This window comes from Ictidomys tridecemlineatus, chromosome 2 (assembly GCF_052094955.1).
Source record: "Ictidomys tridecemlineatus isolate mIctTri1 chromosome 2, mIctTri1.hap1, whole genome shotgun sequence".
In the NCBI taxonomy this organism is placed as follows: domain Eukaryota; kingdom Metazoa; phylum Chordata; class Mammalia; order Rodentia; family Sciuridae; genus Ictidomys; species Ictidomys tridecemlineatus.
The window spans coordinates 154,430,785-154,438,195 of record NC_135478.1 but is presented as its reverse complement, the minus strand read 5'-3'; the positions used below and the strand labels follow the sequence as shown (position 1 = coordinate 154,438,195).

Genomic DNA, 7,411 nt, shown 5'->3' with positions numbered 1-7,411 from the left:
ATAACCAGGTTTTCTATTAAACTGAAAGTTTGGACAAAATATCCCAAATGAACCAACATTAATTAATAGGAAAAAAAAACACAGTCATACAACACGATCTTACATCTTGAGGATTAATTTACCCTTAATAGGACTTTGACTAAGAAATTCACTCACAGGTGAGTGCAAACAGACTCAGCAGCAGAATCAGCATTGTTTGTAGCTGGTTTTGATTACAAGCCCTTCTTGAAACATAGACCCAAGACCATGTTCAGTTCTAGATGTCACTCCAAGGACACTCAGTTTCCAGGCATGGTGGATGCCCCTATATTGCTCATGCTGGAGATATTGCCCATACAATCATTTTGGCAAATCATACATCCTAAATGTACTATACTACACCAAATTAATCTCTGTTCTTTTTTTTTTTTTTTTTTTTGGTGGTGCTGGGGATCGAACCCAGGGCCTTGTGCATGCAAGGCAAGCACTCTACCAACTGAGCTATATCCCCAGCCCCTAATCTCTGTTCTTACCTTAATTTTCTTCTGGTTTACATTTGGATAATATTATTTGAAACCAATTTTTAGTTGAAGCCATCTGTTTCAAACTTGAGATTGTTTGCACCAAAATTTTGTCAAATGCTAATTACCTAAACCTGAGATATGAACTAAAATTAGCATATCACTTATTTGCCACAGTTTTTTTGAAGGAAAGCTTTTTCTGAGAAATAAAAAAATCCAAAGAAAGAAGAAAATTATTAATATATAATACATACTATCAGAGAAAAAATTATCAAATATAAATGTGTCATAGAGAACCTGAAGAACTGATGAAATACTATGGAAAATTGAAGCAAAGAATTAGAAGGATGTTTTGGAGAAGTCTCTCAGGACAGAGCAGAAAATAAATAGATAAGGAAAAACAAAATGAGAATAAATAAATAAAAGCGAAAAAAGTTAGGGGTAGGACAAGGGAAATTCAATATATAAAATAAGAAATCAGAAAACAGAAATCTTAAGGAATTTTTCAGGAATCCAGCATTATAAATTGAGTGTTTATTCAACAATTATTCAGAATTATAATTAACTGAATTATAATTAAAATTTAATTTTAACCCAGAATATGAGTAATAATTGTCACTTTAGATTTGTATTGTCTAACATGACTAATATTGGCAAACCACAATTGGCTATTGAGTGTTTGAAATGTATCTGGTCCAATTGGAGATGTGCAGTACATATAAAATTTATACTGGAATTTGAAGACTGAATATGAAAATAAGAAAATGAAATATTTAACAACATAATATTACAAGTTAAAATGATTGATATGTTGACTTAAATAAGATACATTATTAAAATTTACTCACCAATTTCTTTTTATTTTTTCAATATTTCTTTTAGGAAATATTCTTTTTAGACAATGTTGTTCTAGACGACACTAATTTACTTTGGAAATATTCCATTACTCTTAATTAGTTTGAAAGACTTGGGGCACATTCCTGGAAAAATTTGAGAAGAAAAATTTTGTGAATGTGAACTGGATCTTGGAAAAGAGTCAAAAAGTCATTTAGAACTAAGCTTATTAGGTGAGGTGGTGATAAAGTTGGATAACACCCTCAGGGTCAAAACAAGGTTAGAGAACTAAATATTTAGTCTTCTAATTATGGGTGACTCATAAACTGGATTGTAGCACATCTCTTCAGACCTCAATTTCCTTTTCCACAAAATGAGAGGTTTGTACTAACTTAGTTTGAAATCTTCTCGGCGATCTTAATGATTTTGTAAATAATTTCACATTACCCTTAATGGTACAAGATTGTGAAATTGGTTTTGGAATCCACTGGCCTAATGAATTATTTTAGCCATGGTCAGATCTCCTGATGACAGCTTCTCCACTGAGAATGGAGATTTTAATCAATACAAGCAAGAAGAGACAAGCCTTTCCTCTTCTTTCCTTTCTTCCTCTTGTGTTTTGATTTTACCAGTCCCTCTTTTTGTAAATAAAACAAATGGATGTATATAGGTGTTGCTTAAACACTATTCCATTCATTTCCTTTAGATTAAAACCCATTTCTTGATTTTTTAATTTATTTTTTAAACTATTCTCGTTAAGAAAATATTTTTCTTAGCGTTTTATTTATTGAGCCTATATAGATATACCTCATCTTTGCCTTATATTTTGATAATTGCTTCTTTGATGACTTTATAAACATTTCAATAAGACATGAAAGTAATAAAAATAATTTAAATTGGTGTTTAGAAAAAGACTTTCAAAGTTGGGTGAATGGATTTATAAAGGTAATAAATCCTTTGGTCTTTTCCCATTCAGTTATGGCAAAGTTTGCAAGGAAAATAAATAAAATTCTTTCACTGCAAATGTATCTGTTATGTCTGTGAAAAAGAATGTGCTTTTAATAAAATACTGAATGTGCATATGCTGTTCTAGTCAAATAACTTAAGGGCAAAAATACATATTCTAATAAAAACCTCAAATGCCCTTAAGTAAAAACTCCATTTTCAATGAAGGTCGCTGTGATCGCATGTTTTTCAAGGACTCATAAGAAAATGCTGAATTATTCAGATACTTAATTATAAAATAGTTTTGAGGGGTGAAATGATTGTTTAGCATAGCGCTTACCATGTTGTAAATACAGAAGTAGGAGTTTGTATGACATTTCAGAATTAATGACATAGGATAATGACAAAGCTGTACCATGATAACCATCTTATCATTTCCTTGGAAATATAAAGAGGAAATAGACTGTATTAGTTTTCTATTGCTCCTGTGACAAAAAGCACAGACTTGGTGTTTTAAACAACATAAATCTATTACTTTACAGTTTTGTAGATTCAAAATCCTAAAATCAAAGTGTTGGCAGAACTACTTTTTATTCTATTGAGTCCAGGGGAGAATTAATTTTCCTTATTGTCCAAACTCTAGAGAACTTGAATTCTAGCGAATTTCCTCACTGTGAGTTCCCTTTTTTCTACCTTTGAAGCCAGCAAGAGTGGGCTGAGTCCTCACATTGCATCCTTCAGACTTGATTTCCATTGTTACATATCTTTCTCTCCTTTCTCCACTTTTAAGGCCCCTGTGGATCCACCAAAATAAACCAGCACACCTTTCCCATTTTAAGATTCTTATCTTCATTTTATCTGCAAAATCTCTGTGAACATGTAAGGGAACATATATAAAAGTTTGTGAGATTAGGATGTGGATATTTTTGAGAAATCATCATTTTATTCAACATATGTATGCATATCTATTACTAATGAATGCATGATATATACATATATGTGTATATTTAACACTCATAAAGAAGACAAATATTTTTAATTACTAGTATATATGTTTATATACTATATTTTATATTCTAGTATATATACACACAAATATATTTACACATGCATATGCACAAGTACAAAGGAAGATCTGTATCATTCACTCTTTGTCTATATTTCAAGAATTTATAAATAATTATAAATTTGGTAACCTGAGAACTTGATTGGGATACTGAGATTTCTAGGAATGAGCATTTGTATGATCAACACCAGTCAGAGTGAAGGACACAGGAAGACAAAGGATAGAGCTGTTAAACTTTGAAGCATTTAAAATGAAGGCCAATGCAGTACTATGGGAGCTCTGGATTTATTCTTCTGAGTTGTTCCACCTTGAGGCAGGCCTTGATACATCCTTATCAACCACTTAAAGGATGCCTCCCCTTTCTCCTAAGGGCAAGTGGCCATGGACGAAGCAATTCTAACAGAGGAATTCAGTTGACAGCCCTCAGTGACTAACATTGCCAGCACCTGAGAAAATGAGTGTTTCCCAGAAGGATCCAGAACAGTACAACATGAACTAAGCCAACTCAATAGCAGCATGTGCCAGGTTTTATATCACTATTCTCCTTATTTAATTTTTTTTGTAGATGGACATAATAACTCTGCTTTATTTATTTATTTTTATGTGGTGCTGAGGATCAAACCCAGTGCCTCACATGTGCTAGGTGATTGCTTTACCACTGAGCCACAATCCCAGACCCCACTATTTTTCATTGTAAAAAAAAAAGAGCAAAATGCTTTGAGTTAATAATATTCATCAAAGAGAATTACCATCTAGAATCCATATATTAAATTGAGTTCCATTTCTTTTTGTCTCCTGATAAACCTATTGTTACAAGCACATCTTTTGTAACTTTCTGATTTTTTTGTAGCTACAAAGTGACCCTTAAAATGATGTCTATTGCCAGTGCTGATACATTTAATTAGATACAATAATTAATGGTAGGGAGACATTTTGCCAACACAACAATAACAATATTAAATATCACTTTAAATGCTACAATTTCTTGCCTGTGTCTAAGTTGTGAAAATGTGTACTTTTCTTCCCTTTAGGACAGTATTTTGGATTATAAAGAAAAAGTATTCTTAATGCTTAGATACTTTAATTATTCCAAATGCTCCTGTTCTCTAAAGAAGTACATAATAAATTTCTCTCCTGCAGTAGGTGGAGGTGAAATTATCTGATATGCTTAGGTAGTTATATCTCTTCAGAGGCCAGGAAAGAGTAGAAATGAAATAGAAATAAAGATGATCAAGGTATTGACATCCATTATGACTCACTACCAATGAAAGAAAAAAATGATATTTAATATTTTTATCATTTGGAAATCTGAGGAAAGTTAATTTGGAGACCCTGCTCTTTAAAAGCACAACATTTCTATAGCTGTGGGATGGGTCAGTTTTGAATCATGTTACCATCTTCAGTGTAGAGGTTATCAGGTAGAAAATCCATTAAGTAAACCAACTGTGAGAAGAAGCATCAAAGAGTGCTCATACTTAACTTTCATAAAGAAGTTTAATGATTTTGATATATTAGGTAAGCAATGATTGGTGAAAAAACTGTTTTGATGTTAGTGGTACTAAGGAGATAATAATTCTTTACTACTTGCAAAGAAATAAAAAAAGATACTGATTTATTTCTATTCCCTCAGACAACTGTTATATATGCTAGAATCAAAACATTCAACATTAAACATACAAAGGTGTATGTCTCCAAGGGATGTAGTCCCAAAGAATTATAGACTTGTTGACTTAAGCCATAGGAATACAGTGTGTCATAATTCTGGAGGCCAGAAGTTTAAAATCAGAGTCAGCAGAGTTGGCTCCTTCTGAGAACTCTGAGAGTGTCTATACCATTCCTCTTTCCTACCTTCTGTAGAAGCTGACAATCCCTGGCATTACTTGTTTTATAGATGCATCATTCCAATTGTTACCTGTTTTCACTGATACTGCTTCTCTAATCTCTGTGTCAAAATCCCCACTTCTTATAAGGACACTAATCAGATTACAGTGTACCCTAAAGACCTCATCTTAACTAGATTACATCTACAAAGACCCTCTTTCCAAATAAGGTCACATTCATGGGTACCAGAGTTAGGAGGTAACACTCCTTCAGGGATAAGAGTCAACCCATTAAGAAAAGGAAAGTCTTGACATGTAGAGAGAAGACTAGTTATCTATCTAAGTTAGTTCATGTTAATATTATCAAAATGGCCATACTACCAAAAGCATTATACAGATTTAATGCAATCCTATTAAAATACCATTTGGCATAATTAAAGTATCTAAGTTAAACTTGTAGAGAGAAGACTAGAGATTTTAGTGTCAGTAAGAGAAACAAAATGCTCTATTTAAAGTCTTCTTTAAAAAAAAATTAGTTATACACAGACACAATATTGTTTTTTTGCCATTTAATTGTTTTGTTTTAATTAATTATACATGACAGTAGAATACACTTATGCACTTTGATATATCATATACATAAATGGGATATAACTTCTCATTTTTCTGAGTGTACATGTTGTAGAATCATATTAGTCATGCAGTCACATATATGCATAAAGTAATAATGTCTGTTTCATTCTACTATCTTTCCTATTCCCAAATCCACACCCCTGCCCTCCCTTCATTTCTCTCTACCTAATCTAAGGTAACATTATTCTTCTCTAGTGCCTCCTCCCTTATTGTGAATTAACATCCACATATTAGAGAAAACATTTGGCCTTTTTTTTTTTGGATTGGCTTATTTCGCTTAGCATGATATTCTCCAACTCCATCCATTTACTGGCAAATGCCATAATTTCATTCTTTTTTAAAGCTGAGTAATATTCCACTGAATATATATACCACATTTTTCTTTATCCATTCATCTACTGAAGGACACCTAGGTTGGTTCCATAGTTTATCTATTGTGAGTTGAGCTGCTGTAAACACTGATGTGGCTGCATTACTGTAGTATGCTGATTTTAAGTCCTTTGGGTATAAACCAAGGAGTGGGATAGCTGGGTCAAATGGTGGTTCCATTCCAAGTTTTCTGAGGAATCTCCATACTGCTTTCCATAGTGGTGTAACCAATTTGCACTCTCACCAGCAATGTTTGAGTGTACCAACATTTTTTTGTTACCTGTATTCTTGATGATTGCCATTCTGACAAGAGTGAGATGAAATCTTAGTGTAGTTTTGATTTTCATTTCTCTAATTGCTGGAGGTGTTCAACACATTTTTATATATTTGTTGATTGATCGTATTTCTTCTTCTGTAAAATGTTTATTTAGTTCCTTATCCCATTTTTAAATTGGGTTATTTGTTTTTTCAGTGTTAAGATTTTTTGAGTTCTTTATATATTCTAGAGATTAATGCTTTATCAGAGGTTCATGTGGTAAAGATTTTCTCCCAATCTGTAGGCTCTCTCCTCACAGTATTGTTTCCTTTGCTGAGAAAAAGCTTTTTACTTTGAATCCATCCATTTATTGATCCTTGATTTTACTTCTTGCAGTTTAGAAATCTTGTTAAGGAAGGCCAATCCAAAGCCAACATGTTGAAGATTTGGGCCTACATTTTCTTCTATTAGGTGCAGGGTCTCTGTTCTAGTGCCTAAGTCTTTGATCCATTTTGAGTTGATTTTTATGCAGGGTAAGAAATAGATGCTTAATTTCATTTTAGTATATATGAATTTCCAGTTTTCCAACACCATTTGTTGAATAGGCTATCTTTTCTCCATTGAATGTTTTCCGCACCTTTGTCTAGAATGACACAACTGTAGTTATGTGGGTTTGTCTCTGTGTCCTTTATTCTGTACCATTGGAATACAAGTCTATTTTGGTGCCAATACCATGGTGTTTTTGTTTCTGTAGCTTGGTAGTATAGTTTCAGGTCTGGTATTATGAGCCTTCTGCTTCACTTTTCTTGCTAAAGATTGCTTTAGCTATTCTGGGTCTCTTATTTTTCCAAGTAAGTTTTATGATTGCTTTTTCTATTTCTATGAAGAATGACATTGGGATTTTAATAGGATTGCATTAAATCTGTATAATGCTTTTGGTAATATGGCCATTTTGATAATATTAATTCTGCCTATCCAGGAGCATGGG

General features: G+C 32.6%; 1 long non-coding RNA gene and 1 other non-coding gene across 2 annotated transcripts in view; both read right to left on the bottom strand.

The window, feature by feature from the left end:
* Positions 1 to 417: 417 nt before the first annotated feature.
* Trnaa-ugc (transfer RNA alanine (anticodon UGC)) lies at positions 418 to 490 on the bottom strand. Its single transcript has one exon. It is a non-coding gene; the product is annotated as a tRNA-Ala (tRNA).
* Positions 491 to 1,166: 676 nt separating this feature from the next.
* Positions 1,167 to 7,411, bottom strand: part of LOC144375379 (uncharacterized) — a 39,405-nt gene continuing 33,160 nt past the window's right edge. Inside the window, exons 3-4 of the long non-coding RNA XR_013435114.1 lie at positions 2,973 to 3,148; positions 1,167 to 1,480 (exon numbers count right to left, since the gene is read on the bottom strand). This is a non-coding gene — a long non-coding RNA (uncharacterized LOC144375379). The remainder of the gene's footprint in view (positions 1,481 to 2,972; positions 3,149 to 7,411) is intronic.